A 21,306-nucleotide genomic window follows, 5' to 3' on the forward strand; every position below is an offset into this window, starting at 1 on the left:
CTAATGAAACATGTTTGGGCTCTGACATAGATTTTGGTCTGTGCTCTGCATTTTGGCAAATCAATCACTGCCGTCCCTGCTACGAAGTTATGGAACGAGCTGTCAGCTGATAGTCATCGGTCTTTGCCATTGCCCATTTCCTAAAGTCATTTGCACGTTCAGCTTCAACAGGGAGAATAGCACATTGGCTACTACGCTTTTTAAAATAGGTTTTTGCAGAACTGCAGCCCTATTGATCATGCACGTGTAACTTAAGTCTATGTTTCCTGAGCATGTTCATTTTTTTTTTTTTTTTTTTTGCCCTTTTTGGATTTCTCCTCTGCCATTTTTTTCCTGTATCGCCTTGTTTTTCTTAACGGGCAAACCAGCTGTTCCCAAGAAAATTAAGATAGCTGTAGAAATGTTCAAAGTAAATGAAGACAGCAAGTACATTCGCCCGTTGGAATGCTAGCTGTACTTCAGGAAATGATTAATGATCTGTTACAGCACTGAAATCTGCTAGTATATAGTTATTTCTGTTGTCACACAGTAAAACACCTGTTAACTGTGGGAAGGGGAGAGTATGGCGGACGTGGCGTAAGTAAGCCGGTTTCTTCCAAGCAACCGAGACTTTATGGATGGGTTTCTCCTGCGGCAGTAAGCTAACCCTTCGCAGATTTGGCTGCACTTGGTTATAGCAAAGCTGTCTTGTGTTTTGGATCTTGTTTCTGGTAAATCAACCAGTTTAAGAAGCTTTTGCTTCCTGTGGCAGAGTCTCTAGTGCCACGTGTTGCCATTTTAGCATTGGATATACATGTTTTAGGGGTTTTTTTGATTTTGTTCCTGTTCTGTTTTGCCTGGTGTGGGAAGATCCAGAGATTAGATGGAGTTTTGGGTAGCATGTTCCCTAAAGAAGGGTATCAGCATCATGCTGTTGGCTGGCCTGGGAATGCTGAATTCACTGGCACGAGAGCTAAGATCCCATCCTTGTGTCCGGTAAGTCACTAAATATCTCAATTCCAGCAAAGTTCATTGTGGGATTTGTTGATATTTGCCCATTGTGGGATTTGGGATTTTTTATAACCAAGGGGGTGCATGTGTAGGTCCACAATCAGGTGGCTGTTAGGATGCTAGATCTGGAGATAGCATATGAAGTGTCTCAGCACAGCACTTCCTAGCGTGTGTGTGGGGTAGATAGAGACCTACCATTAGTGTTAAACACAGGAGGTCAAAAATAACATATTAGGCACCCACCTTGTACAAAAATAGATGCCCACTGTGATTAGGGTTTCTAGCGAGGGGCACCGTATAGGAAGGAGTTTGCAAGGCAATGAAAGCCTGTGGCACAGTAGCAAGGTCAGGATCTGGAAGAGACTCTCATATTTGCACCGAGATGAAGATGGGGCGAGGGGTAGAAACAATCCCAAATGCTGCCACTATTTCATTCTTTCATACCAGATGAGCACCCTGAGACCTCAGAGTGCAAATGGGTAGCAAAGAGACACCCTCGGGATGAAAGGCAATTATAAATCAAGCGGCTTCTGCAACCAGTTAACACGACATCAGTCCTATCCGGTTTGAACCTCAGAAGGTCTAGCTCACTTCCATGCTCCAGTCTCGCCCAAACGTTGGTCTATTTTGGTGGCTTATCAGAAAAAGCAGATCTCTATTGATAGGATAAGGGCGGTGGCTATCTTTGAAGGAATATTTACTTCCTGTTGTTGGAGAGATTGGCAGGCAAACATTTATGAATGGTTTTGCATAAGAACAGTTTAAATCCTGTCCCTTAAAAGTTTTTTTTTTTTAAAAAAAGACTGCTTCTTCCCAGGGAAGTTTGGTCTATAATTTTGAAAGAAAATGAAATGTCTGTTGCCTGGCCAAAGCATACATTCCCTTTCCCCACATGCAATCTTTATTTAGTATACCAGAGGCAGGAATTTCTAAAGCGTTGTGACCATCCTAGGCCAGTTACCGTATTAGATGATGGCCAGTAAATAACTCCTCCTCCTCCTCCAATAACTTATTGACATTTCCAAACCCTGCTTTGCTTTGCGGAGGGTTGGAGGGGGGAGTCCTTATACATGCTTGCCCTGAATGGAGTCAGGAGAAGACTGCTGCTCTCTTCTGGCCCGACACAAGAAGCGTGACAGTGCAGTGCCCCTCCTCGAGCAAGGCAGCGAACAGGAGCAAGCTGGCTCCGTTAGAGTTACAGAGATCGTCTCTCCCATCGACGCCCTTTCAGCATGCTCTCATCGATTCCTCACCGTTGCTGATTTGGATCAGCTGCTGTTTGTGTTTGTTCTTTGGCATCATTTTATCACAGCAAACACACTGGAGCTTGTACTGGCTGGTGTAAACTATCGCTGCTCGCTTGACTTGGCTCAGGGCACCAATACTTTGCTCGTAGATTCAGAGATGGGAAGGCTGGAAGGGACCTTGGGAGATCATCGGGCCCAGCCCTGTTAAAATGCCCTGCAGGGTCCTCTTCCCTGCGGGTGCGTGTTTGCTTTCTGGGTGCTTTTACAAAGGATCGCACAATAAACCCCTGTTTAATGAAGTATTGAGCAGGTCCGGCAACCCACCCAAATAATTATGTCCATTAGGGCCAGTGGGATGCAAGCACTTGCTTAAAATCAAGCACAAGCTTAAGTGCTTTGCTGGAGAGATGAACAGAGGCCTTTGCCTATCAATTTGCCTTGTATAATGGTGCTGTAACCTCATGCCTGGATCTCAGTAATTAGTTTCTTTTCTCTCCTCCATCTCTCTTTCTCTGGTCCTCTGCTTAACTACCACCTATAGAAGTAAGCCGTAGACTCTCAAGCACCAAGACCGAATTAGCAGCGTGCTAGAAAATCACCTTTTTATTGTACTGAAGTCAGTTCCTTTTTTACCCACGTAGGAGGCTTTCTTTATTCTTCTGAGTGAATTTCGCCTCCAGTGTCACTGTTACGGCACTTGTATCCAAGGATTTCTTGAAAGAAGTTTTAAAACCCCTCTGTCTCTGCAGTATAGCAAATGCTGTCCAGCTTGCTACGGTGCAACACGGGCATGGAGACAAACCTGAGGTGCGACACTTCTTGGGGGGATAAGAGAGAGTTTTCATTGCCTGCAGGTGCTTGGGCCCAAAACGCTGCAGCATCCTTCCTGGGGATGTCTGCTAAACCTGCCCATTTTGGTGTCTCAGGGAACAGTGGATAAGCTTGTGCAGCCCCAAGCGGCTCAGCGTGCATCCCTCCACCAGCAATGCCACGGAGGTCCTCTGCTTCTCTCTTTCTCAAGTGCTCTCAGGGGAGAGAAGATGCTATACACAGATGCAGCCGTAACGTGGCTGAAGGCATCAGTCATTTCAAAGGGACTGTGGTGCCTAGTGCTGGTTTCAGAATCGGTCCGTCTGTCCTGAGCACCCTGCAGTGCCAGGACGGGCGCGTTGCAGGGAGATACTGGGTGTATTTGCCAAGGGGGCACCACATTGTTGGAGAGACATCCGCTCCCCTTCACCCCACCCCATAACTTTGGAGAAGTCTGACTGAGCTCTCCATGCACTCCCTACATATAGAGAGCATGTTGATTCCCTATTCTTTTATTGCAAACTGTTTATTGCACAGGGTAAAACAACTCCCTTCCCCCAAAAAACCTAACACCAACGTCCTATTGCATGTGATTGCTGCTTTCACATCTATTTTGAGCATGAACATTAAGCACGATTAACTTAATTCTTTTATGTGGATAGAATATGCAAGTCCAACGGAACTACGTTGGAACAGAGCGTTAATTACTGTCAAGTTCTGATTATAATTCCCATTAACCAGTGCTTCATCAAAAAGGTAAACACTTCCCTGCAGCGGAAGCATATTTTAATGGGTCTGTTTCCTTTGCATGATCTATTCTATTGTTTCCCTGCCCTGACTTCACTGCTGTTTTGGTTCATTTTCCCCTGTCTTAATGTTGCTATTTTTTTAATCATATCCTTGTCTACCTTTTTAAGTTCCCCGGTAAGGCTGAATCAGCTTCCTGTGCCGTACACCTCCCACGGACTCCAAATGACAAGGTCAGCAAAAACTTTGCAGACAGCGTTGCCCTCTTGGCATAAAATATTGGGGGGGGGGAACGTTTGCTGAATCCTCTGGGGAAAACTGATGGCTCCTCCCTCCCATTTATAATGAACGACTCTATTAGCAGAAAGGCCCCTCATGTGCTAGAGCACCAGAGGGCAGTGTTACGTTGAATTAAACCTCATCAAAATGCTATTAACATGGGAGCACTCCATGGCTGATTAATTTAACCTAATATTAGCAAGAGGCAGCTATGCCAGTGGGAGGGGGAAAGCCAGTTTCCTCTGGACAGAGTGGGGAAGAGGCAGGACATCACTTGTCACGGGCTTGCTTTTCTGCTGAGTTTCTCTCTCTGATGAGGATGGATTTGGGCCCCCATCTAGTAGCTCTCCATGCAAGTAGGTGCCCACCTCTATGTTGCACCTCACTGGTGGCCAACCATGATTGAGAGAAAAATCAATATGTGGTTGCAGAGCTCTTTTGGCTTGGTTTTCTTTAACATGAAGCTGCACTAGAGCATACCTATGAAAGTGAAGTGTGAAGGCCACTTTCTCTAGGTTTCCATTGCAACTGGAAAAGAATACCATTCATTTATTAGGAATCAGGACACATGGTAGAGGTGATGCCTTTTATTAGACCAACTAGATTTTTGCAAAAAAAAATTCTTTCATTGTAAGCTTGCAGGCACAAACACCCTTCTTCAGGCATTGGAGAAAAGAGTGTAAAAGTTCTCCTGGGTAAAAATGAAAGTTTGTATTTCATAGGATTTCACACAGGAGTCAATAGATGGAAAACTCTTCTGGGCAGGCAGGTCTTCGCTGTTAGGGTCTCTCACCTCTCTTGTGAGGCTCTGTGATGATGCAAATTAACTTGAACAAAGGCAGGAGCAGGATCTCAGGTGTCAGGTGGTCATAGTTGCTTCCTCTTTGGGAAAATATGAGGATTTAATTTATTAGAACATCCCAGTCATCTCTCTGCCCATCCATTGCCTACAGGCCGTTGTCCCCCAGAAGGAATTGCAATGTTCTCCAAAAAAAAAAAAGCAACACACCCTGTAAAAATCATCTGTGAAGTCCACGCCTGGAGCTTAGTGGAGACTTGCAAACCTTGCATATTGTCTGTGAAAGAACCTGTTGTCCTTGGAAGCCTTTTACTAGGTAATAACGTATATGGACTAAAATGTGACTGCTTGGAAATGAAATAATATCTAACTGGGTATACTAGAGATCATCTGCATCTGTAATACAAGAAGACTAATTAAACTTGAAATGTGCATGTTTCACACTTCAAGTAAATGCATGGAAGAGCATGGGAGCAGGTTTCTTTTGTAGAGGTTGGGTTTCTTGTTACTCAGGTCAAATATATCTTTGAACTGGACTAAAATCTTGTGCAGACCAGTGCCCCAATCCTGAAATGGGACCGGCCAAGACAAACCGTTGCAGACTTTCAGCTCCGCTGACGCATTGGCGCGGGGCTGACAGATCCCACTGCAAGATCAAGACTGCAGGCACCGTTTTCTGATGTACACAGAAGGCTTTGTTTTAATAGGACTTAATTAGCAGTTTAAATACTTGCAGGGTACCCCACAGGGTAAACTCGTTAGGGTTGCATTATGCATTGTCTCCCAGGAGAATGCAGTCTTTTTCCAGCTTTCCAATGCCCCATGTTGCTCTCGCAATAACTGCAGTGATTGTACTGCAGCCGCAAAGCACTGCAGCTCAGCACATAACGTTTGCCACAGCCCATACATTTGCTAGTGCTCGATAGGGTTATTATAGACAATCATTTATCACAGTGTGCGAGGTTGTGTCACAGGCTGACACCTGGGATGCCTCTACTCAATGGGAAGATGATTCTGTCACTATAACTGCAGATGCAGTTTGCATTATTTATTGCCCTTATAAAAGACAAATTCCTATTTTAAAATACCCAAGATGTTGAATCTTCCCTTTCCTAGCGCTGAATGATGAATGCAGCAAAATGTTATCTACAGGGCTGACACTACCTTTCATTACTGGTGTTTAAGAAGAGAATGTGTCATTAAAAAAATGGAACTAGTCTCTTTCTAGGAACTTTGGCTAAACAGGCTCATGCAGCCATAACTTCAGATAGCACCTTCAAAAACAGGGAGCAACAAGGGGTGAAGGTGTCATGTAATCCATCCTGAAACATTTTAATGAATGTATTTTACAGGAAACTAGTAGGAATCAAATGGTATTCCAAATAGCTTTTTCTCAACATCTCAAACTTTTACTAGAACTGCATTCTCTTCAGGTGATCTTTTAACCATAGTATTCAGTATCATGGAATGAGTTACTTTAGCCATATCCAAAAAGGTTATCCTATGGAGATTTATCACACTGTCATAACGCATGAAAATCCCAGTTGGGGCTTCATGGGACCTGGATTTCTCATAAGCATAAGTTTTCCAAGAAATTCATATTAAATCATTATGATGGAGGGGCTCATTCATCTCTCTTTTTTTTTTTTTTTTTTTTAAGTGAAAGTGATGGTCACTGAAGGCACAGACAGAAGTGTAGCTCCCAGCTGTAACTCATGGCACTTTGCAGGAAGCGCTGTGGGTTACAGCAACCCCCTGGACCCAACAGATGTTTGCTGTTGGGTCCCAAGGGTTGGGGGATTGAGCTGCAGTTTAGATCAGCTGTGAGTCTGCAGCCATTTTCCCCTTGCTCTATCCCTCTCCCCACCCAGTCCCAGTGCTGTCTTCAAAATGGGAGTGAGGACAGTGCTGGATTTAGGTTTAAGCTACTTAAGCTACAGCTTAGGGCCTCACAATATGAGGGGCACAACTGTAGAGTGCTTTCAGTGGCTGATTGCACCACAAAGTGCCACTTGTGTCAGCACCCCGAGTTGTAGAGCCTGGAAGGGCCAAGAGGGAGTAGTAGAGAGAGATTTCTAGTCAAAAGCCAAATATCTTGCTAATAGTTTACCCTTTTGTGGTCACTGAATAAAAACACCTAGATAATCATTAAGGAGACTAGACTAAAGTTGTTGGAGAGTTTAAGTTCTGAGGGCTTGTCTGCCCAAGGGGATTAACTTCCAAGTGCAACTCCTCAGTGCAGTTGTTTCATACTAATTGGTTTCCAGTAGTGATATCCAAAGCACTTGGAGTATATAGTGCTGCCCCAAGCACTGCATCCAAAAAATGAGCTTAGCATTGTGCAGGGAATACCTCTGCCTTGCTGTTGGCCTCTAAGAATTATGGGACTGGATCTTCCTAGGGTTGGCAAACTGGTCAATTGATTGGTCAAGTATTGTCAATTGACTGCATATTTTTGACTGGTCAAAGATTATAGCAATTTTATTAAAAAAAAAAAAAAACCCACCCTACTTTTTTGTAGTTTTCTTGACAGAAATATGATTTTTTAAAAATATTTTTGACACATTTCTTAATGGAAAAATCTGCACTTTTTCTGTGTATTATTTAGACCTTTTGGCAATTTTTTACAATTTTGACTGATATGTGACCAGTTAGATACCCAACCCTTGATCTTGCAGTGCAAAGTGGGGCATGCAGTGGAAGATAACCTGATGTCTCTGCATCCCACACCCTGCGATCACACTCAAAAGCATCCTGGTAATTCTCCTCTCTCACTGTGCCATGATCTGCCTCATCTTGGGCAGATAGAGCCATTTTGATAACAGTCTTTATAGCAAAAATAGCTTGTCACACTGTTGCGGCTGTAGTTGGTCATACACAGCAGCTGGTGCAGGTGTATTTGATGCATCAAGTCAAGTCAGTCCCAAGGTCACTGCAACCATTGGGGCACCTTAGATGCTGTAACCACCCTCCTCCATGCATATGAAGATAGTTGAGTTGCTTTGGGTCATCGGTGACTCTTTGGGCAGTGAACTGCTGGTGCCTGTCTCTTCGCTGGGTATGGATGGACATTGAGAGAGCTCATCCGCCCTTGGACAGGTCTTGTTTTTAGCCTTGCTGGGTGTCCACACACCCTCCTCACTCAGGTTAGCCTGGGTGGGGGCACCAGTTTAGTCACCAGCAACCCAACCATGGAACAGATTGTGCTGGTTTACATGGTACCGGACAGCAGACCAAGCAAGGCCTGGCCTGACAGCCATTTGCTACATTACTGCTGGATATTTCCAACTTTGCAAGCCAACCAATATGTTCCTGAGCAGTCTGGGTGTTAGTTTTTAGCAGCAGCTATACCTGTAGGTCCCATTCCATACCAGTAGCTATATGTAGAGGAAAGTGAGAACATGAATAGGAGGAGGGGAAGATTGAGAACCTGCTTCAAGAGGGACTATTATTGGAATAGTTGTCTGCTTGAGAAAAAAAGTGTCACCAGGTGAGAGGGAAACCTCCGGAGGCTGTTTGAGGAGGAAGCACCGATGGCTTTGCATACATCAGCTTCCCTGTTTATATTAGCACCATTTGATGAAACCGTCTGTGCCAGATGAAACAAACAGAAAGGGGAACTCCTCCACTCTGCTTCAAGGTCTGGTTGAGCCCCATAGTGAATTTGTCAATGATGATGATGGAGGTTTATATGGAAACTGTCAAGCTGTTGGACCGTTTGGGCCCCCCACTACAGAACAGATGTGGACAAATTGGAGAGAGTCCAGTGGAGGGCAATGAAAATGGTTGGGGGGCAGAGGGACATGACTTGTGAGAAGCTGAGGGAACTGAGTTTATTTAGTCTGGATTTAATAGCAGCCTTCATCTACATTCAGCAGGGTTGCAAAGAGGATGGAGCTGGACTGTTCTCGTTGGTGGCACACGACAGAACGAGGAGCAATGGGCTTGAGTTGCAGCAAGGGAAGTTTAGGTTAGATATTAGGAAAAACTTTCTCACCAGGAAAGCACTGGAAGAGGTTACCCAGAGAGATGGTGCAGTCTCCATCCTTGGAGGTTTTGAAGACCCAGCTAGACGAAGCCTTGGCTGGGATGATGTAGCTGGGGCTGGTCCTGCTTGGAGCGGGGGATTGGACTAGATATGACCTCCTGAGGTCCCTTCAACCCTTGTTTTCTGCGATTCTATGGTTTTATCCATTGATGAAGAAACAGAGGAACTAGTGTGCTCTATAGTGCCAAGGATACATCAACCTAAATAGCTTGCCTTTATTCATGTGTGCAATACTAGCTGCTTTTGAAAAAGAAGTAAGAAACCCAACAGTAGGCCCTGGTGACTGCACCTGACCCCAGGGAAAGTGTTGGGTTTTTGCTTCCTAACCTCTGTTAGTGAGAAATTGCCTTATGCCTGTAAATTGAATTCAGTGCGAGTCAGAATGACGAAGCCTACAGTTACTAAGGTACTTTTTGAATAGGGAGACATGTTCTCCTTAGTATATTGAGTTGTCACTGCCAAATATCTTGGGGGAAAGCTTAGAGTGGATTTATTGATACTTTGTTCCAGTAGGATAACAGGTCACTAAAAAATGACAAGTGCCACCAATAAGGCACTTGGGCATGTGTCCTGTTGGAGTGCGCAGTGCAGAACGTGTCCTGAGTACCCGCTGTTGATATCTCCTGACGGGCACTTGGAGTACAACAACTTTTTAAACATGTCATGTGGATTTGGAGATGCTCTGTTAGAAAACTTCCTATCCTCTCCAGAGACAGTGTCAGAACTGCTTTATGCTTTCTAGATTCAATCTGCATATACCTTCAAAGTATTCCAGCAGCTTTGCATGTAAAATTATACAGTGAAATGTGCTTGGGGTATCTGTCGTGTGCAACATCAACCCACTGCTTGCTATGTCTGGTTTAGTCTAGGGCGAGCCCCTGGGGAGCTGCATCCGTTAGCTGTTTGCTTCGGCTTCCTGGAAGTGACATAACCATTGCCACTTTAATATCAGACAAATATAAACTTGACTTTTGCTCCAGTACCACCTCCGGGGTATTGCTCTACCAGGTCGTCTTTCCCTGTGGGTGTTTTAGTAGGAATTCAAGTCTCAAGTCAGCAGCTGGCAGGCCAGCATGGCAGCAAGTGCAAGTAAAGCAAAAGAAGAGAAGAGGACAGGCTTCGCTTTACAAGCTCCGGTTATACTGGAAATCCACGGACCGGGAAGTCTCGTCAGTTATACAGCGCTTTGCTTACAGAGCCCTGTATATCTCTGTATATCTCCAAACCTCAATGCTAAGCTGCCCTTTTTTATAATCGAGAAAGCAGGATATTGCTGTGATAGTGCACATTTTTTTCTGTTATTAGGATGCTGATAGTCATGCAAAAACCAAAGTGCCCTTCAGTTTGAGACGCAAGCTCGTGTTGCGACTGCCTCTCCTGATTCTCGACGATGAGAACCTCATATTCCTCAAGTATATTTCCTTCCAGTATTTTAGAGGTTGAATGAGATTATAATGAACCACTGAACAAGTGCCATCAATCTTTTCTTTGAGTGCTGCCCCAGCCTCTTCAGCATTGACGATGTCTATACTCAGGTTTCCATGCTGTGTGTGCTGGGCACTCGTTCTTCGGGTTTCTTTTCCTGGTAAGCACCCAGTCAGTGGGGTCTGGGCAGTTGGCTAGCTCGAGAGTCGAGCAGCTTGGAGCAGAGGCCACTTGAGGAGGCCTGGGGAGGCTGTAGACCTGGGGAAATGGCTACCTGACCTCCCTGGGTATTTGTTCATGTGGGGAGCACACCAGGCAGGCTGTGATGGAGCAGGAAACCTGGGGGAGAAGGAAGGAAAGGCAGAATTTGGGGTCTGGTTTCCATCAAGTGTAGACTGAATTGACATGTTTCCATCCAATGATTGGATTCTGCCAAATCAGCATTTCCTACGGGAAAACTGCCCTGACCAACGCTAAGCCTCCGAATGAGTTTGCAAGCAGCGGCCGAGCAATAAGCAGGTGCGTGAGCCCAACAGAAAATGGAGAAATGCCTGTTAGTGCCAGAGCGTAGCTGCTGGATGGGGACTATGTTGGGCGACGTGGGGAAAGGACCTGTCGTCTGCAGGTCATGGCTGTGGTGGAGGCTGCTGTGTGCTTCTGTGCCAATTCTTTTTATTTTTGCTACGGGAGACGGCAAAAAATAATCATAGGGAATTAGAGATGGGGAAGAGCCAGTTCATCATTTGGAATAAACCTGCAAATGTCAACATTTTCCAGCAAAGAGTATTTTCTTTTTTTCTGGTGAAGCAGCTATTTGTGCTTATTGCAAATTCAGGGAAAGAAAAAAAGAAAAAGAAAAGAAACCCTATCAAAATCACTGAACTCTGTTAAAAGTATCGGGGGAGACTGTTCTTCCAGCAGCATGGTCTATTGTGATCTTTTTTCAAGATGAATGGATTATATTGATTTATTAGCAACATATAGGGTGCCTTGAATGGCTTTTATTATGGATTCTGTATGGTATGCTATAGTTTGCCCAGCACCCAACCATACAGATAAATAATCAGGATTGCTGTACACAGGAAACTAAGATTTAAGGATTTCATTTTGTCCTGAATTAGGCAAAAAAGGCAATCTTCCTTGAAACAAAACAAACAAACCAGCACAAACTCATTTCTTTTCACCTTTATCATTTTAATAGTTGAGTTTTACATAAAATAACAGTCTGGGTTTATTTTACAACCTGTGCCAAAGCAAAATGTTTCAACCTTATAAGAAAAAAGGTATTGATGCTTTCCCTGTTGAATAGATAGACAGCGTTCCCACTGAATCTTTCAGTTTAGTTGAATCAGCATTTTCTGCCAGAAAAACTTTCTGCTGGAAAATGTGCAGCCAGCTCTGATGCAAAGGGACTTAATCACCCCTGCCACCTGCCCTCCTAGAGAGGCAGGCTTATGGAAACACTTGCAAAGCCGCTGCAGCCAGCTGCATGCACCGATCAGTCTAATTGCACATGTTAGAGATGGGGAAAATAGCCATTAGCCCATCCATGTGCTGCTGCAAGCTTGTTCATTATCCACAGCCAGAATATTTTCCCAGGGCCCTTTCTGATCTGAGTGGCTAGTGTCAAGCAACATTCAATGGGTGTTTTCCCTATACCTGCCTTGATTCAATCTTCTCTCTTGCTGGCTCCTAGATATGCCATGGGAGGGTAAGCAGCGGAGGTGCTAAGCAGGGGGACCCAAACCTTAGCTTGCACTCTATCTATCTATCTATCTATCTATCTATCTATCACCTTGAATCTCATTAAATCATTTGCTTTGATCACCGAGAGTAGGAGGTGTCTTTCTACCCAAATGGTTCCTTTATTTAGTATCTCAAAGATGAGCCTTGTACTTCAGGCCTTCAGGAAGGGTGGGGAGCTGATCTTTGGCCTGCCTGCCAAAAAGGTCGGCCCCATTGTGCTAAGACATGTGCGGTCCTCTAATAAATCTTGTCCAGATTGCCTCTGAAACACCAGGTCTTTGCAGCCGCAACGGGCAGCATGTTTCCTTTGCCTTCTGGCAGGGATCCGACCACGAAAGGCTAAAACTGTGGGGGAAGCATAAATATAGTGTGTAAAAGTATTACCGCTCCTTACACTGGCAACAAGGATGACAGGTATAACCGATCTGCCTTGTCAGGAGAGCATGCTGAATCCTGGCACCTCGCGCTGCGGAGCTGCATCGCTATCAGACGGTCTGTCCATCACTGCCGCTGTATTAAGGACAGATCCTTGAGTATGCCAAGAGAGTCACTGCATACACTCAAACCTTAAGGTGTCTTTAGTGAGAGTAGGATGCATTTGGCTGTTGATTTGTAAAATCCCATCCTCAAAGCGAGGGATTTGGAATATATCTGCGGTGACTCTGCACGTTCACGAGAAGCCTGTTGTAGGAGAGATGCGTAATTTGAAGCAAGGCCAGCTGTCATTGCCTGAATTCGGAAGGGCAACCAGTTTTGGCCATGGTGAATCTGGCCTTAATGACAAATCTTGAGGCATTGAGCAATACTTATTGCCCATTTCTTATTCACTGCAGATGGGGGGCTCTTGGGCAATTCGAATGCAAATCTACTTGTAAGGATTCATTTAAAGTGAGCCTACAAACCCACCGGCACAGCAACCTCATGTTTATCCTGTGTGCCACCTGGGTGTGGAGACTTGCCTCTCAGCTAAGCCTTGCCGCCTGATTCTCAATGGCATGAAGGCTCAGGCAGGGGAGAGATGATGCTGGATCTCAACTGTGGTTGCAAACCAGGCCCCTCGAGTTTAACCCTGACCCAACATGCTCTGGTGCACCCTACAAATGGGTCTCTGCCGCCCTTTTCTGCAGCCTCCTCGTTGAAGTAGCTCTTCCTGTTTACCACTCGCAACTCTATTTTAGTCTTATTTATGGGACAGCATTGCTGATCCCACTGCTGAAAAAGCATGAATTTAGGGCATGGGACAGACAGAAAAAGCATGAGATTGTTAAAATCAATGCACGTTTCATTTCTTTCTTTGGAGCCTTTTTTTTTTTTGCTCCAACTTTCTTGTTGCAGCTGTGAACATTAGGAATGCATTTTGATGAAAGCGAGGTTTTCATGACTCCGGGACCCAGGACTTTCAGAGGAAACAAAGCACTAGCTGTCATCCAGCTTGCCATAAAAATATGAGTTGGCAACACCTTCCCACCTGCTTATTCCTATCACATTGAAATGGTCAGTTTGATTTCTAACCAAGCTCCCTGCTTCCCATAGATCTCTTAGATTAAATGGTTTTCAGACTCATTTCCTGCTTTCTTCTTCAGCTTCTCCAGCCTCCCTGTAACACCGAGATCTGTTCAGGCGCCGAACATTCATTCAGGGAACAGACCTCTGACTTTTATCTATTTGCAAGCCAGATGATTGCCTCGTGAGCAGATCCCCATGCCAATTACCACTGCAAGTGAAGCCTTAATAAGTTGATTATTTTATGTTGTTTGAATACAAATTGATCGTTAGAAACATTAATAAGGGCTGCTTGACTTTATAATTAGCCGTGTATCTATATTATATACAGGAGTTGTTAATCTTCGACAAACACATTTGAAATAATCAATTTACATTTAAATAAATTGACATGCAATCGCTATCTTAATAAATCTAAATTAAATTCTTATTTAGGAGCCTCTAATTGCCAGCCATTATGAATTGTTCTTAGGCTAATGGCAGTTGGGTTTGATGGGCCACAACATTTCCTTGGGTTTTGAGGCTCAAAATATACCTTGTTGCGAGTGTCTAGTTGTCTGCTCCTTCGGCAGCTTTCCCTTCAGCTAAATATTTATATGTGAACCATAATATCAAATGATTATACTGTAATGGCAGATCTAGCAGGATGGAAGCAGGTGAATCAGTGTCAGGCATTAATAAATTACGCCATTTTGCTCTTGCTGGATAAAACCTCCAGAATGAGCTGTTTCTTCATGTAAAGAAATGGCAAAAAATCTGCTCTCTCATATGTGTTTTTTTGTCTAGCTTTTGTATTTTTCTCTTGGTTGTTCAAATATTCATTTATATAATTAAGCAAGACAAAGTTCTCTCTTATTGCCATGTGTGAATGGCAGAACAAACCCCAGGTGATAAATATCTGGGTGGTCAACGTGACAGTCCTTTCAGGTGATGAGCACTGTAGGGGCCAGCAGACATGCACCCTTATTCACATCACGCTATTTTCTTTATTTGAGGTAAGAAGTGTGGTTGGGCTGCGCACTTTGATTTCATATAGACAATTCAACTGCCTTCTTTAAAGGTCTGATTATGGTAGGTTAAATCAATGGCAAGCCTCTTATTGCCTTCAGTAGGGCTTGCATTGGGCCCTACATTTCTGCTTCCATTCACATTCCTTAATAGGATGTTTGCCTTTGAGCGACTCATTTTCAGGCCGCACAATTATAATATGAATGCTGTTTGCATCTAGCACCTGCCATTCCTGGGGCATCCTGCAGCGATTTACAAACTTCACGCCAAACCAATTCACTCCACTAAAAGGTTGCCATGCCACATCATCGCACAGGCATTTAGGACCGGAAACAGGGATGAAAACGGAGTATGGCTAAAACTGCAAGGGAAGATCAGACAAGGTTCTTCGGGTAAATTTGCTATCTTTTATTAGCCCACTTTTTTATCAATTGGTCTAAGAAAAGATATCAGATGTATGCAAAGAGTGCCTATGTCCTTAAACCAACACGGCTACAACCTACACCCCTGAAACAAGGGAAGATCAGGCACTTGACAGTGTAAAGCCAAAGCTTGCTCCCTTGATTTGCAAAAGAAAAAAAAAAAAAGGATCACTAGGATATTTTTAGGAGCCAGAGTGGTTGATGGGATGTCTTGCAGCTGCGCTTCATCTGAGACCCACACTTTCTGCAGCGGCTTATTCCAGCAGCGTTTTTTATGATCCCTCCTCTTGGCTCCGTTTTCCCTCCCACATTGCAACCATCCATCAGACTACTTGGTAGCTTCTCGTCTCTGATAACGTGCAGGATATCACCAGGTGGTTGCCGCGATTTTATTTCGGGTGCGTCGAGGACGCGCTTGCCTAGCGGTGGCATCCGTTGGCTATCCAACTTGCTTTTAGCACCTGACAAAATGTTCGCAGCTGAGAGTGGTGCTTTTTTTTGGGTTTCGGCTCTTCTCCCCACCCCTCCCCGCCTGTTCTTGGATCTCTGCTCTATAGATTTCGCTCCTGTGGAGCTTACCCTGGTTTGCCTTGAGGACGTTTTCTCCTGCTGTGATGCTGAACAAAGTATTTTCAAAGACAGACTGATCTTCAAAGCAGAATTCAAAGCAAAATCACAATCCTTGTCTGTTGTGTGACCCTCCCCACTCCTGTCTCCCAGGCAAGCTGTAGATACTTCCTCTCGTGTCGCAAACACCATTCGTTTCTCTGCTCTTTCTCTGATTCGTTCTTTGGAGCTGGTGCAACGATTACTTCCAGTTCGTAAAAAGCCAGACAAACTTGTCACGTCTCTCACAGCGTTATTACCGATTCATCTCATTTGATACAACGTGGGGTATATCGAACTATACCTATGCTGGGCAGTTTAAATACCCTGAATATTCTCTATAATCTTGTGAAGGTTAGCAGGAGATGGCCCTCTGTTAATTGGGATGGAAGAAATGTGTCCGAAATCAAAAGGCAATCAGGACTCGTAGTAGAGATGATATCTTCTATTAGACCAACAAGATTTTTGCAAGAAAACATTTCTTTAATTGCAGAATCAAAGGTTCTTGTAGGACTGTATCACTATAGAATATAAAACGGATAAAACAGGGTCTTCAATAAGTCCTTGTGCACTTTTAAACTTTAATAACTTAAGTGGTGCACAAGGACTTTATGAAGACCTTGTATATGGACAATGTTGTGTACAGAGACATTGGCCTGTTTAATCTCATAGTGGACATACTACATGCCCGAGTTTGGAAATGTGCTGATTAGGACATGCAAGAGGCAAAGGAAAGAAAACAAAGGAGAAACCGGTTTTGATATGGGCTCGCACAAGACAAACTTAACCCCAGGCCTATCACAATCCCTCTGCTAGAGGAAGACTAATCACTAACAGTCTCTTGTTCTTTTGAGCAGTCCTTTGTGGGGACGAGAGGGTTAGTTCTGTTGAATTGCCATGGGAATATTGATAAAACCGGCAGGCAAACAAAGAGGAAGGTAGAATAGCAAAAGGAAGTGGAGAGCGGGGGTCGGAGAATACAGCCTTTGAAGTTGTCAAGATATGAGCTGGCTAGTCACTGGTGGACAACTGCTTTGTGGGAAATTGGACACAGTAGCTGTGGACGTTGGCTTCCTTTCCTCCCTCGCTTATGTTTAATTTAGCATGTGCAGGTTTTATGTGCGAGAGGATCTTGATAAATGAACTGGAGCAGAAGAAATAATTCATAATACATTATTTATTCACGTAGTCTTTTTTCGATTCATGGACTCTCCATGAACAAATTACCTTTTCATCACATTTTTCACATTTCGCCTATTTGTCAGAGGTTACGACTTGCACGGTGGTAGTGGCTAGAAGCCCTAGGCCTAGATCGGGACCCCACCGTGTTAGTTAGGTGCTGCGGAAACAAAGCAAAAATACTTTCCTTTGGGCGTGGGACTAAAGCAAATCCATACCGTTCACACAGGAATTTGTAGAAAAATGTTTCTGGCACATTTCCCGCTCTGACGGGATAGTTTTCATTGAAGATATGGCCCTTTTATGCAACAGCTCTGGCTTCAGATCTCGGGGGAGAACTCCTTCTATGGTGAAATTAAAGACCTTTGAGATTAGAGGGGGTTTATGAGAGGTTAGGAAAGTTTTGCATCCCCATATCACAGTAAGCCTCTAAAAAGACCTAGCTCGCTGCAACGAAAACCCTTTTTCGGCATGTACAGTACTTTGGTTTGGCCCTTCAGAGCGGCACAATACCAAACTGCCTTTCTTTGGTACAGTTGTCAAGCTACTTAGCGCCATAAGCATTATGATCTATAGCAAAGAGCACCTTATTCCATCGGATACGTGGTAAATATTGCATGGACGGTTTTAGTCGAAAACCTCGAGGTCGTTTATCACTGAATATACAGAGTCATTCAAAAGGAGATTTGACTCTGAATTCATGAATGCAAAGAGGTCAGAGTCCTGAGTCCTGAATTACTCTCCATATCTCCATAGCCTTGGATTAAGTTGGGAAGCACTTGAGTGTCTGGGTTTTTGGTTGTAGCCGTGTTGGTCTAGGGACACAGGCAGGCAAATGTCTTTGAGTAGATGTGATATCTTTTATTAGACCAACTGAGGAGTTGGAAGAAAGTTCTTTGCAAGCTTTTGGCCACAATTCCTGGAGTATCTGGAACAGTTGGAAGCCTGCCAACCCTTTTGCTAAATGATGGGAGTCCATCAGAAAACCCAATTGAGCTACACTGCCTTATATCCCAATTTGTTGTGTCCCAGTGTCACTGATAAGTGTATGGAGTCTGTGACGTCTGCCAAGAGATTGCACCTGTGCAATGCTCGGGATATCATGGAGCCTGCCCTTCTGGCATCTAAAAGTATCTTATGTGTGATATCCCTTATTTCCCATCGTAATTTATTTCCCAAGTCCTGCAATGTGTGTTTAACTTTTTTTGGGTGGGAGGGAGCACAGTTTCTATAGCAATCTAAGACGTTATTGATGAGACCACTTCAGAGCTGTTGCCGTATTCAGCCATTGATCCGGTCTTCTGTGCGTTGACTGACTGAACTTTGTTTTAGATTACACAATGCAAGTATGAATTTAACTATCACTAGCCAGTTCAGTTAGCAAGTGCTGTAATACTGGTAATTATCTGACTGCAAGTAAGGTGATATATCAATATTCCAATTAGTTTTTAAATTGCATTTGTGGACACCTCGTGTGCTGATTTTGATATTAAAAACAGTATATTTAATCACGAGGTTGCACCATTCTGTTTGTGTGAGGGGTGTGCTGGGCTTGGATTTCTGTGCTTGGGTTTGTGTTCATCTTTTAGATTGGGTCTAAGTCTAATTTAAGCTATAAATTCAAATTCTCCTCTCATGGAAGGAGGAAGACTTCAGGGAATCTGCACAATGTACGCCCTGAGCTCTTGTGTGATATGACTTAAAGGATGGGGCAATGGATCGACCAAGTCAGGCACATCCTAACTTGGTCCATCCTTTGGACCTTGATCTCAATAGTTTTTTTTCTGAGATCTTCCATCACAAGGGTGTGGATGGACTGATGGGCTGAAACTAAATTAGGGGTAGTTGTGAAGAAGTCCCCTAATGTCAGTGGTTCTTCAGTCTCTTCCAGGACATCAAGCAGAGGCAGCGAGAGGTTTTGCCCAGAGAAGCTTCCTTTGAAGACAGGAGCAACTTCTTCTGAGACAGACCATTGGGGACATACTGGAAGCAATAGCTGTGACTGGTGGGTAAGGGAGAATTCGCACCAGCATCACTAGGGACACACTTACCTCTTTCCTGCTATCTTACAAATCGCAGATGTTTCCCCAAAATAGAAAAAGACTGTTGTGTTTGCCCCTGGGATATATGTCCTGTTACAAATTTCTCTGTGGAAAAGGGGGAAACACCCCGTGCCATGATTCTTCTGCGGATGTGCTAATTCACGGGGTTTAGGAACAGTATTGCTTCCTGGATTTAGGGGGGTTGATTTCATTGAAACTTAGCAAAATAGAAGGTTAGACGGCAACCGTGGGTTTTTTTGTTATCTTGACTGGAAAGAGGGGTGGGTGGGAAAAAGGCCTAAAAGATTTAGAAAACAGGAGTTGGGAGGTGGTTTTTGCCTCTGTCTACAGCAGTGATGAAACTGCCACTGGAACACTAAACACAGTTCTGCTTTCCACCGCTCAAAGGAGCCGCTGAAACATTGGGGTGGATATACAAATAGGCCAGAAACCTGAATCAGTGGTGGGAAAATATGTGCTTTGCAGTGAGAGGCTTAAAGAGGTCAATAATTTTCCTTTATGAAAAAGAAGATCCGGAAGTGGCTTGATTACGGTGAGCAGTTGCCACCATAAGGTAGAAACACTGGGAACAAAAGGGGTTTGGGAACCTCACAGGTACAGGCATCGCCGATGGCTGGCCAGTAAATCCAGACAAATTTAAATTGGAAAACAATGCAGAAATTTTGGTACCAGCAAGCACAGCTCATCAATGGGGGGCGGAAAAAAAGCCTATTAAAGGGAATGGTGGTTTCTCCAGTTCTTGATGGCTTCAGGTCAAGATTGCATATTGCTCTGGTTCAGCCAAAGACAAGCTATGGGTCTCAGCACTGCAGCCAGAGGCTGATGGACTTCGGCCTATAGGTCAGTGTTTCTTATAGGAGTTCAGAGGGGATACTGTAATCCTTCTCCTGGCCTTAAAATGCGTGAATCCAAGCCAACCCAGGTAGAAATCCCCATGCACGACTACGTGTCCCTGTTGCACTGTCGTGGGATCCAGCAGGGTGTGCTGCGAGCCAGCAGTTTCCCCGACAGGCTGACATTCCTCTTCTCCTTTTTATCTCGCTGTAAACAAAGATAACTTTCTCATGCCAGACTTCCAGCTCGGACTGTCTCTGGCCCAAGGTAATTTGACTACACTCATGCACAAGCATTTTACGATTAAGTTTAAAGGCTGCCCAGCTTGAAAATTAAGTCACGGCACAAATGCAAGGCATGGAAGAGCAGCCGCCATCCTGATTTTTCTAGTTACGAAGCTGTAACGATTCTGGTATGTGTTTCTCAAAGGCAAGATTCAAATCACTCTCTCTTTTTGATAGCTTGATTTCCTTGGCTAGGGACAGAAGTTGCACATAAACCAGTTTAAGTGATCAGAAACTGGTTTAAACCTTTAACAGAACAGAAGCTCAGTGCACATAAACCAGTTTCAAAATGGCTGAAACTGGTTTACAATAAACCTGGCTGAATGTAGTATCAGACTTAACTGATCTGGGTCAAACCAGTTTATGAAACTTCTGTCCCAGTCCCCTTCCTGGTTCAAGGTAAATCACAGTCCCCCAGCATCCCAGCATGCTTTGCTGGGCTGGGCTGTCTGCTCCAGGGCTGGCCCCACCCCTCTGCTCCCCATCTAGAGCAGTGAGGGCTGGCTGACAAAGGGGGGAGGGGCAAGCCCAGCTGGGGATGCCCCCAGGTCTACAGGGGGGCCTGCCCCCCCCCCCGGCAAACCCTGGCTGGGATCTGGGGCCAGGGAGGGGAGTTAAACACCCCTTCCCTGCTCAAACTTACTGCTGCCTGCAATATGGACTATAAATCCCAGAGGCACCTGGAAGCAGGAAGGGGAAGTAATGAACAACTCTGCAGAGTCCTGCTATTGTAATCCTGGACTGCAAATCCCAGAGACCATGGGGGCAGCAGGAAGAGCAAGTGATCACACAGCCAGAGTGCCGTTCTCCAGAGCCTCCCGGCTTCTGGCCTAAGCCACTGCAGGCATGTGGCTGCCTTTCCTGAATCAAAGGTAAATGTCTGTTCGCTTCTGTTTCAATTTAATCTGTGCAGTTTAGACTAACCTGCAAAGACTGAATCAATTCAGTCTTGGGCTTTTGACTGTACCTAGCCCTCATGTTTTTTCATAGTGTCTGTTGAAGTCAGCTGTTGCTTACAAAAGCTTATGTATCTTTGAGTCGGTCAGTCTATAAGGTACATCTCTACATTCCCTTCACAGAAGGGAGGTGCACTCACAAATTGTGTGCGGTAAGCTAGTGCCCACAAGTGATCTTTTCCCCTCCTCCCAGAACCATCCCAGTCATATTTTCAGTTCACAGGTTTTTAGTAAAGAAACATTTTCTTTTCATCAGTGCAAGACTTGTCCTGAGAGTGGCAACTGAAAACCCATTTTTAAAAATATTGTTTCGCTTCCCACCTCTTTCTATCTCTCTTCACACAACCTTTTGCCACTGAA

At 44.4% G+C, this 21,306-nt stretch overlaps 1 long non-coding RNA gene across 1 annotated transcript in view; it reads left to right on the forward strand.

Moving 5' to 3' along the window:
* Positions 1-19,089, forward strand: part of LOC102373878 — a 31,162-nt gene extending 12,073 nt beyond the window's left edge. Inside the window, exon 3 of the long non-coding RNA XR_323329.3 lies at positions 18,691-19,089. This is a non-coding gene — a long non-coding RNA (uncharacterized LOC102373878). The remainder of the gene's footprint in view (positions 1-18,690) is intronic.
* The last annotated feature ends 2,217 nt before the right edge of the window (positions 19,090-21,306 follow it).

This window comes from Alligator sinensis, unplaced genomic scaffold (genome assembly GCF_000455745.1).
Source record: "Alligator sinensis unplaced genomic scaffold, ASM45574v1 scaffold469_1, whole genome shotgun sequence".
Taxonomy (NCBI): domain Eukaryota; kingdom Metazoa; phylum Chordata; order Crocodylia; family Alligatoridae; genus Alligator; species Alligator sinensis.